The 11269-nt window shown below is 40.9% G+C and overlaps 1 protein-coding gene across 1 annotated transcript in view; it reads left to right on the top strand.

Moving 5' to 3' along the window:
• Positions 1–961: 961 nt before the first annotated feature.
• The window catches only part of PTCH1 (patched 1), a 75403-nt gene continuing 65095 nt past the window's right edge, over positions 962–11269 (top strand). Inside the window, exon 1 of the mRNA XM_067568657.1 lies at positions 962–1089. The gene's annotated coding sequence lies outside the window, so the exon portion shown is untranslated. The remainder of the gene's footprint in view (positions 1090–11269) is intronic.

The following is an 11269-nucleotide window of genomic DNA, read 5'->3' as shown; positions in this document are numbered from 1 at the left end:
CAGAGATCGCTTCATTCCAGGGAGCAGCTTTTTAGGCTTTGCAGTAAGGGGAAAGGGAGGAAAAAAACCCATGTGGCTGCCCTCTTCCGTTCACAAATATTGTCGTAACTTACAGATGGCTGCTCTACTTCCTAATTCAGATCACACAGCGTCTCCAAACTCTATGGAAATGAATTACTATTAAGCTTATGATTTTACAGCATTGCTAACCACGTGGAACATGCATTCACTACAGAGTTGGGGCTGAGAGCTGGGGCTGGGGGACACGCACGGCAACAAATTGGTACACATTAGCGTCGTCCCCCGTCCCCCACCGACAACCCCCGATCAGCCCCGGAGAGATGTAACCAGAACAGGAAAGGGGATTTTCCATCCCCCCACTCCTTGGTTGCGATTCATCTGCATTGATTATTTCTCCCCTAGTGTTGTAAATCTGGCTAGCATGAATGAATTTTTGCAAATTGACTTGATAGCGGTTGACTTTATGACAGGAAGGCGGTGATCGGGTGCTCCGACCAGGGAGCATGCACGGGCTGTCTCATTTGATCGGATCTCGAGCAGTGATGTAATCTCAGAACTGTGCACTGATTTATGAATAGAAGGTTCACCAGCACATGCACATCTTAGTCCACACCACTGCATACAGTGGACGGGAGCTGCTCGACAAGGTCATGGAGTGAAACCTTTCGCGGAGATGTCTTTTCAGTGGCACAGTCTGCCCTAGTATCTTTCCGAGTCACATGGACACCGTGAGGCGATTTGCCTTTATGCATTAATCATTGTTTTGCTTCTGGTTGCTCCCCCCTCCCCACCCCCCAAAAGGTATGTGCATTGGGAGTGTGTGTGGTTATTTCCAGGCGTTTAACTGCTAACCTTTTTTTTTTTTTGCCTTGCAGGGGAAGGCTACTGGAAGAAAAGCACCGTTGTGGCTAAGAGCGAAGTTTCAGAGACTATTATTCAAACTGGGCTGTTACATTCAAAAAAACTGCGGAAAGTTTTTGGTTGTTGGCCTCCTGATATTTGGGGCTTTTGCTGTAGGATTAAGGGCAGCTAATCTCGAAACCAACGTGGAGGAGCTCTGGGTAGAAGGTAAGATCTGGTCACTCCTCCTGTGGCTTTCTTTCGCCTTTTACCCCTTCTCGCCTCCATCCCACCCCACTTCTTTCATTGCCAGGGACCGGTGCAGATATATGCCCGACTGTGTTTAAAAATAATCCACCTTCCTCCCAGCCAGGGGAAATTGGGGGTTGCTTAGTAGCTCGGCTGGGAGCCAGGTGAAACCTACAAAGGGCGTGCTGTAATCCCTCCTGGTGGGTCGCGTTTTGCTAGGGTGGTTTTGGGAAGGAGGGGTGGGTGTGTGTGTGTGTGTTGGATGGAGGACGCTGGAAGGACAGACTGTGGCTGGATGTACCACCTCAGTGTGTGTGTGTGTCTGTCTGGTCGGTCTGTCTGTCCGTCCGTCTGTCTGCGGGGGCGGGGGGGGGAGAGATCAGTGCTGGCGGGGTGTTGTTTTGGGTCTGTTTGTTTTGTGGTGCTGGGCCCCGACGAGAGGCGCATGAAAGGCAAGTCTGTGCTCCTCAGAGCAGAGCAGAGCAGAGCAGCCCACCCCCTCCGCTCCGCCATTTTGGGCGCCCTCCCCAGCCGGCCGCGGGAACGCGCGAGCGGCGCAGAGCGGCGCGGCGCGGCGGGGCGGCGTGGGTGGTCCTGGTTTTTTGGACAGCTTTCAACTGCGGGGAAAAAACATTTGTCTCAAGGTAAAAAAAAAAAAAAAACGGCAAGCCGTGAAGCCCGGACTGGAACGCATGTTGGATTGTTTGCAGGGCAGATGAATGTCTCCGAGCGGGGGGGGGGCTAGCTCTGCTGTGGAGAGGGGTCATTTTTTTTTTTGTTTCTTTTAAAGATTAAAACCAGGTTGGGGTTTTTTGTTTTTTTTTTTTGAAGCAGGAGACTAGCAGATTCAGTCAAGCGGAGTTTTTGCACCGGTCGTTAATCTGCATTTGCACTCGCAGGTTTAATCAGCAGGGTGGAAATGCTACCCCAGAGGAACTTGCTGGAGGTTAAGTCATCTTGCGCGGGTTGGGTGGATTTTTTAACAAAAATGTAGCCTATAAAAAGGGCCCCATCCTGCAGTCCTTGTGGGCCCAAAGGTCCCATGGCAGCTCCTTGGGGCCTGAGCCTTCTCTCAGGTAGGTGGAGATACCATCGTGTAAACTCCACTGATGGCAAGGGAGTTATTCTGCATTTACACCATTGTCAGGGAGAATCAAGCCCATGTTTTTTCGTTTTGATAAAACAGCATTTGATTAGGTTCAGATTCTGCTCTCAGTCATGTTGGTGTAAATCCCAACTAACTAACTCGTTGACCACAATAGTTACTCTGGATTTAGGTCAAAACAGTTTGTAGTGGTATTTGGCTCATAAAAATTAACATGGAGATCTGCATAAGTAACCACTACTGAATGGCCCTGTGTGTGTTGGGAAAGCAGTACCCGGTGAAAGGAAAGGGATCAACAGACCATGGGAGTATTCCCTCTTGCTTTATGGATGGAACATGGCAACTCTATTTTACTGACTGTCATAGCAAACCCATTCAGCATTTTGTGAGCTTTGTTTGTTTTTTTATTTGTTTTTAAGATAAGAACTTGTTGATAACTGACTAGTCTTTGCATATGTAGTAGAATAATTCTAAGTACAGTGGGACGATCCTCCAGCCCCTATTCAGACATGCTGAGTAGGAAGGAACACAGCAGGATTGTGTCCAAAGTTAGAAGTGTGCATTCAGAAGCTGTGATATGAATGTAGTTCATTAGGAGCTGTTTATCCTAATTATTACTTCCATAAATAGGTTTTGTATATTTTTTTCAACAGTTGTTTCATATCTTAACTCTTTATATGATTCTCTTGCGGCATTTAAATTAAATGTTTCACAATCTTCTCTTCACTCCTTTGTGTGTGCCTCCTGATGGAAACTTCATCGATAACATTGGATTGCAGTATTAAGCAGTGATTCAGTATCTTGACTCTGGTATATCTATTAGTCAGCTATCAGGAATGGTGACCCCATCTCATTCCACCTGTTTTTCCTGTCAGTTTAACACTAAGAAACTCCCTGATTACAGCACTGACAGTTCCTATGTGACCAACAATGGAGAAACATGTTTTTTGAGAAAAATGTGATTTTCCAAATAGCCATTTGGTTTAGTCACTGCTTTGACCTCTTTTCATGTCATTGGTGCTTCAGGGAAAAAATATTTTCTCCAGTGCAAAAACTAACTTAGTAGCCTCAGAATTTTTATAGCCTGTATTTCTTCATAATTCAGTTGGCTGTACAGAGTTGACCTATCTAATTTCACATTTATTGAGTTTAGTTTTCAGATCAGTGAAATATTATTAAAACTCTGAATTTGGAAACCTCTGCATTCTTAGATTATAGAAAAGGTTAGTTAATTAAGATGAAAGAGCATATTCTTAATTTAAATTAAATTAATTTCCAGCCCTCCCAGACTGCCATTGTAAGGCCATCAACAGAAAAATATGACTAAATTGTGTGTTTTCTCAGTAGAGACTATATAAATCTTCTGGTCACGAACATGGGTGCTATACAAATAAACCAAAAGAAAAGCAGTTGCATATTTCTATGGTTAAAAGTATAAACAGAGGAGAGCGCAGAGTGAGGAACTGAGTGGGAAGAGGCCAGGGGAGAGGTAGTTTGGAAAATGATGTTCCTTCTGTGCATAAGTGCTGTAAAATGATGCTAAAATACCAATTTCACTGTATGTGTGAGAAAGAGAGTATATGCACGCATGCGTGTACCTGCATAGTCTTAACTTCTAACCTGCTATACTATTATTTATAGAACCTAGAGTGCTAGGTACTGTACTAAAACAAAAGCAGGCGTGGTTTCCACACCTTACGATCTTAAGAAAACTCTCTTGACAACAAGCTGTAAACTGAATTAATCTGTTTATTAGATTAGATCTTTTATTCTGGCAAATTATATACATTATATACATTTCCATCGCTGTTGCAATAAAATGTTTTATTTTGTTCAAACTTTTAAAAACCATTATCTCTCAAGGAATTGTAAGTATTTGCATTAGAGATCAACTTGTATGTAATGCATTTCTGAATACTAGGAACATAAAGTACTATCCCCCTGAAGCTCGCTAGGAATGAACTATGAACCTAAAAAGTCCTAACTCAGAATTAATTATAAGTAGTGAGAATGAAGTTTGAATGAATTCTGAGATCATCCAGAGTCCAAAATAAATGACTAGACATATATTTAAAGCTATTACAGATGAAGTATTTATATAAGAGCTGCAAAAACCCACCTGGTGGGCAAGTTCTCAAAAGAAAAAGAAAGAACCATAGAAAAAAGAAACAGCTCTTCATTCTTGCAGTTTTCTCTTACTAGACTCCCTACTTCAGTTTGTGCCAACACAGTTGGCCTTTGGTGTGCATACTGGTACCAAAGTGGCTTTCCCCTGAAGCACTTCTTGGCAGCAACAGTGTCTTAGAGGAACATTTTTAAATCCATCATCCTTATTGTTACTTTCCAGAATATTTTAATGGTTCCTGTATGTCCCACAGTCACACTGCCCTCTGTCTGATCCCCCAAACTCTGTTCTCCAACATTTCAGGTTCTTCTATGATTGAGCAGTGACTGGGATTTTCCCTGATGTTGGCTCTGAGCTCATTAGAAAGATTCACAACCTCAGAATTATTATTTTTTACTATTATTATTGTATAGGCCTCAGAAAGCTCAATTTTAGTCTGCTGAGCAAATAAAAGCCCTGGCATGGTATCTTAAGGACGGAGCTCTATTTGCAGGTGGATCTGTGTGACCTGTTGTCTGTTGCTATCTGTGCATGCTGGAAATGTGGAGATTGTTCAGCTTGCTCTTTACACAGCACACAACATCCACAAATGTAGAAAGACTTTTGCGTTCATTTCTTCTGTGGATGAATCTTATTCGATATAGATAGGGTCATAGGTCCAACTGTATGTTATTGTGAAGTATCTCTATTGGCAAGGTGCCATGTTCTCATAACCAGTGAGGTGCCCACATACCACTATGACTGGTGGTAGAACCACCCATAAGAACCTAAGTCAGTGAAGAGATGGGTAGCAGAGGTATGGCCGTTATATCCCATTGCAAATGTGCAGGTCCATCCCCAAAGAAAGGGTCTGACACACGACACTTGAAATATGGCTACTGGTGAGGGTTGTTGCACATCACAAGGGGAAAGAGGCTTCTCTCTTTCTCTCTGCCACCTCATTCTACCTTCCTTGCACTGCATTCTCACCTTTCTTCCTCCAGTCAGGAGATTAAGAAAAAGGCATCAATATTCAATGCAAAGACTCCATGCCAGAGATGCTGTCATTCAGGAAAGGAGGTGCAGTTGATCCTGTTCTGTCACAGGGCAAGTGGTTATTTGCAACAACAGCCCTTTGACAGGCCAACTGAGTGTGATATACAGAGCTCCTTTTCACCAGGCAGGTTGAAGCAAGGGGGAGGGATATCTCAGCAGCCATGTGGAAAGCTCATCTTCAGTGCCTGGAAAACACAAAGCACATTTTAACCACCACTGAATCAGTGTTCAGTGCAAGATAGATGTAGCTTGTATGGTAAGGTCCCGGCTGCCTATAGTGTTAAACAGAAAGTATTAATCAAGATAAATTATCCGTAAATCCTATAATGAGGTCACCTCGCTCTTTGATACTGTAAAGTAATAGGAAATTAATCTACCTATGCAGCTCAAGAGCAGGGTGAAGGGGAGGAAACAAAAATGAATGAAACAGACTATTTTCTTTAAAGGGAGGTGCTTCCTTAAATGGTGTGTAGGACAGTTAACTTTACACTACCCTTTTTAGAGGGACAAAGGAAGGTGATAAAGTGATAGACCTCCAGAGGTCTGCTATTGCTAAAGAACATTCCTCTCAGTGGGCCAAATCAATGTATTTTGCTTGAATAAAGACAGCAGGAATTGGCCCAGTCAGAACTGTGGCAATATGTATGTGTTTGCCTCAAGATTCTCCACAGTACCAGAGCCTCTTCCTGTGTGGAGTTGAAGAGTGCTTGGACCTCCCTTCGTGGTCTTAGCTGTGTCTACTTTTGCAATACTGCATTGACAAAAGGTAGATGAGTGGTAGAGAAGAAGTTACTCTATTGCTGAACCCCAGTGCCATGCTCTGACCTGAGTAGTCTTCTCCACTCACAATTTATGACCATTTGAACCCCTCCACACAGCAGAAGGATGGAGGAGGATTTAACTCTAAGGGAGCACAAAAGACTCTTTTGGTAGTTCACTTTATTTATTTATTTATTTATTTGATAAATAGCTAGCTATTGATTATAATAAGACCTTGTAACCAATATTTGAATTAAATTAATTGGTTTGGTAGCAGAGAGTGGTAGCAAATCTAGTAGAAAATGGTAAGGAACAGATGGCAGGAAAGGAAGTAATTCAGCACAGAAACTTACTTATTCATAAACTCGCGGTATCTTGCATTGGGATGTGTACTGTAGTGCACTGAGAAGTCTGTTGTTTATCTGAATACATGTTATGTGTCCTGTTTTGTTTGAATAAATGAAGTTCTACTGTAATGTCTAGCAAAAGTAGAAGTAGTAGTAAAAGTATCATATGCTAGTCCAGGGACAGCAATGGTGGGAATGTAGTCAATATACAATTATTAATCTGATACGTTAATGGGAACAGAATTTTATTCTTTTAAAAGTTAACTGTCATCAAAATTGTAGAATGATTGAGTTTATATTTCTATTTTGAAGATCAACAGCAATTTTAAATACTTAATATATAAATATCACGTTAGATTAAAGTGAGAAAATGAGGGGTGACAGTAACTTCTGTGTCTTTATTTAAACTAACTCTGCTGTAAAATATTAAAGTGTTAAGTGAAAATGGGTAAAAAGGTTTTGTTTACTGGAAATATGTCTGTAGTCACTTCTTAAAGTTCATATGTTAAATAACGGGTCATTGGTAGTCTCACTCCAGTTCTTGGTGGACAGGTGTTCACATCATTATAACCACTTGCACAGTTGAACTCTTGTTAGAATCTTTAGCAGAGCAGCCAGAGGTTAGATGGATATGGAGACTGAACTACGCTCTTCCTCTAGATATGGTAATTTCAGACCAGGGTGATGCACAGTTGTGAGTCAGGGTGTGGAAGCTTGTACTTAAAAAAATAATCTGGAAGAGGAATTTTAAATGCATTTTTTATTGTTATCTAAACACTGAAAACACCACACGTGGCCACTATTTTTACACATTTCAAAGATAAGGCTGAAATACTGGCCCCATTGCAGTCAATGGCAGCATTCCCACTAGAGCCAGGATTTCACCCAAGTGTAGCCAGTGACTTACGTGCACCAAGATTTCACTCAAGATTTGTACAAAATGGTATCAAATAAATACAAAACACATTGCCATTGCTTGTGCTGTCACTGTTCTGTGGATGACTGAGACGATCTCAGTTTCCAGAGCAATCAAGTTTGCACCCTTCATGGGTTCTAAATACACTGAAACAGTTTTGGTTTGTTTGTTTAAAATATGAGTACTTTTTTTTGGCTTGAAGCCAGTGAAAATTTGCTTCATTATGGTTATTTCTATACATTGCACTCTTTAATCTCTGGACCAGACTGTCCCCCGTGGATCTAGTCATTGAGGGGTCTCCCCCATTTCCTCTTGGAATGTGCGTGTGTTACTTTGGGGAGGAGTGTTGTCTCCATTTGCACCATTTATCCCCTCCATCCTCCTGTGCTCCATGTGAATTCCTATATCCATGGAGTTCTGGTGGTGGTGAAAAGGATGGAGGGAACTTTCTGCAGCCCTGTTCCTTACAGAGCCTAGGAATTTCAATGCAGAAATCTAGGTGTAAAGTAATATAGATCAGAGCTGTGTTGCTTTCCTTTGGGTGGGTCACCTTTGCAACTGCTGCTGAGCAGCCACAGGAGAAACCAAAATATTGGAAGTGCAGCTCTTGCTGGAGTTCTGGTGCCAGACAGGCAGGTGTGAAAGGAGCCCAAGTCATACCTGTTAGATGGTTTCTGTCTCTGTGAGGACAGCTTTTCCCTTCCCCACATATCTTCAAGATCCACAGAGTTGGGAGAGGCCTCTGAAAGCCCTGGTCCCCCAAGTCCCTTTCAGCAAAGGGGATGGTTCAAGGAAAACTCCACATCTTCTTGTGTGGTTTTCCTTCCCCCTCCTCTGCTTCATTCATTTTAATGGTTTTTTCCATGTCAGGAGAGAATCCAGTCCTTATTATCAAATAATGTCTGTGGTGACTTCCCTGAATGTTGTAATACTGCACTGTGTATGCATGTAACAATTTTTGACCCTTCAACAGGTTTAAAAGCTAGTACATGCAAATGGATGTTTCAGTTACACATAACTGTTAGGAGGCTCCAAATATGACAGCTTCCAGATGTATGAACCGACTGATCCGTTTGTTTAGATTATGCACCACAGCTGATGCCTAGATTAGTGCTGGCTGGACGAAGCTATGGGAGATTTGTCTGGTTTCCACAATACCATGTTTATATTTCATTTGGATTTCTCCTTCAAAGCTGACCTCTCTGTGACCCGCAGGAGCTGCGTCCACTAGGAGGCTAGCTTTAACTTGTCTGCAACAGCTTTCCTTTTAGTATCTATTGGGGTATGTTCTCAACTTGACACTCATGGGTTTATGTCCAAGACTCCTGTTAACACAACTGTGAGTTATGCATTTAAATCACTATTCGTCCAGATTAGACTATGCCCCTAAGAGTGTCCTCTTTCTTGTACCCCTTACTGGGCAGAATTTGGGAAAAATTGGTTTGATAAAATACTGATTTTGAGATAGACCTTGTAATACTACGTTAGGTTGTTCTTCTTGTACATTCGGCAGAATTTGTCATCCTGACTTTGCACAATATGTCACCTCTAAAGGAATTAAATGACTAAATAATCTTTTTTAATTTGAAGAACAAAATTTGAATGGCCTAGTTTTACCTAGCAGGTCTTTATTTTAAAGGGACAGTAATACCATGTGACCACCCTATCTCTGCATAACTACAATTGTACATATTGCATTTTCTTAATCTTCCTTATTCATCTCCCATATCTCATAGGTTTTCCTTTCTCTCTCTCCAACCTCTTCCTTCCCAGGAGGTCTTTTCCCCATGTGTGTTTGTTAGTAACTATCTGGAGAAGCTGAAGAAACAATAAAACTCCTTAATCACAAACTGACAGCACTATATTAAGGAGCTTTCTTTCCCATCAAAGTTTAGGAAGATTTAGATGCACAACTTCAAATATTATTAATAGAGGCTACATGAGTAAATTGTCTCTGCCTGGTTGAGGAAACAGATTATTTAGACAGTATTCTGATAGCAGAGCACTCAGAATTATTAAAAATGTATTGTCCATATTGAAAATGTATAGTATATTAAGATAGCTGCTTCCTCTCTCAATAGCTTTTGACTCATGAAGAATAGCAAAGTAGTGTTTTATCCTCCAATTGTATGTAATAAGAACATAAAAACATAACAATGGCCATATTGGGTGAGACCATAGTCCATCTAGCCCAGTATCCTGTCTTTCAACAGTGGCCAATGCCAGGTGGTATATATATTTTTATAATTGCATTTATAAGTGAAATGTTAATCAAGAAACCTAGATAGAATAGGCCATAATTATCCTTGGTGTAATTAATGATTCCATAGATGTTAGACCAAGAACAAATTTGGCCCATTGTGAATTAATGTGGTGTATGATTGATTGTTTTTTTTAAATAGAAGTTACACTCACAAGAAGTATATTTAAATAAAGCATCAAGGAAACAATATTTTTTTCTTTTTGTTCTTGTCTTTGTGAGTGCTTATTTTTTAGGTAACAAACCTTTCTTTTAATAGGAAATTTTAGATAAAATTTATGTTTATTATTTTCTGGTAATGTGGATATTCTTCAAATATCACCTTGATTTCTTTACCCATACTGAATCATGCAAAAGGAATTGGTATATGAAGGTAAAATGTCCTTAATGGAAACTGCTGACCCCTCCTCTCCCCCCCTCCCCCCACCCACACTTTGATGGGAGGAGGACTTTAATTTTGTTTTCTCAAATAAACATTTTAGCTTTTACTTTTTTTGGTATTTTGGGAAAATGTAGTTATTTCAGATCTTGAGCAAAATATGCTGGGGATGGAGGGATGAGGAGAACCATAAGTTGACTCCCTCTGAGAATCAGGAATGTTGTTTTAGAGATTTATACTAGAGCTCCATTCCAGCCTCAAATATACAAGTCATCATTGTGTATTTGTAACATCTGTATATTGCCCGTGTGCAGGTTTGCACAGGAGGAAGCAGACATTTTAAGATACACATGCAGTGGTGCACACCAAAATATCTGAGGTAGGAACTGAGCCCTGGAACAAGTAATGTGTTCTTCATCCATTAATATTAAGATAAAGTAAAAGAAACAGTCTTCTTTTGTTTACCACACAGATACATTTGTGCTTTTCCATCAACAACCAAAAGCTAAGTGCAACAAACTAGAAATGAGCACTGTTAACTTGTGTGATTTTTTTCCCCCCTTAAATCATTGCTTAAGGGCTTCTGGCCCCTAGCTCAGGAATCCTGCCCAAAAATGCCAGATGTATTACACAGTCAAGTATTGCAATGTAAACAGTGTTCTGTGCCATGAGAGCAGGGTGGTCCATCTCCTATTTAAAAAAAAAAAAAAAAAAAAAAAAAAAAAAAAAGGGGGGGGGAAATCCCTCTGCTCTGAAATGAGCACAGTAGTTGTAGTGTTATTTGTGTTTTTGGCTGCATAACCAGGTTTTTGGAGCTGCAAGAGCACAGATAAATTAATACTTTGGACTGGCAGAGAATAGCAATTGAAACTGAGATGCTGGAGAGTAAGATGTGGCTTGGATAGGGCTGCTTAATTTAGTCAAACAAGTTTGTAATATGTACAAAATTAAACAAAATTAAAGGAGGCCATTGTTGACACTCAAAACTTTTCACTTTACCTTATTGTGAACAGCAATCTCATCCACCGTGGAACAGAGCAAACAAAGGGTGGGAAGCAGGGAAGGCAGAGGCATAGGGTTCTTCGTGACCTCATGCTGTGTAATGGAAAGCCTGGGTGGGTTACTGCACCTTCTGGATATAAGCATTGTAGAGCTGTTCTTGTGCTTAATTGAATACCCTTCTGGATGTATTTAATAATAGATTACCTTCAAGTGTGTTCACCTTCTTCAAAT

The sequence above is a fragment of the Emydura macquarii genome, unplaced genomic scaffold (assembly GCF_026122565.2).
Source record: "Emydura macquarii macquarii isolate MOO-44397 ecotype Brisbane River unplaced genomic scaffold, CSIRO-AGI_Emac_v2 contig_2897, whole genome shotgun sequence".
Lineage (NCBI taxonomy): Eukaryota > Metazoa > Chordata > Testudines > Chelidae > Emydura > Emydura macquarii.
The sequence above is the reverse complement of the archived record's forward strand: the minus strand, read 5'-3'. Positions and strand labels throughout refer to the sequence as shown.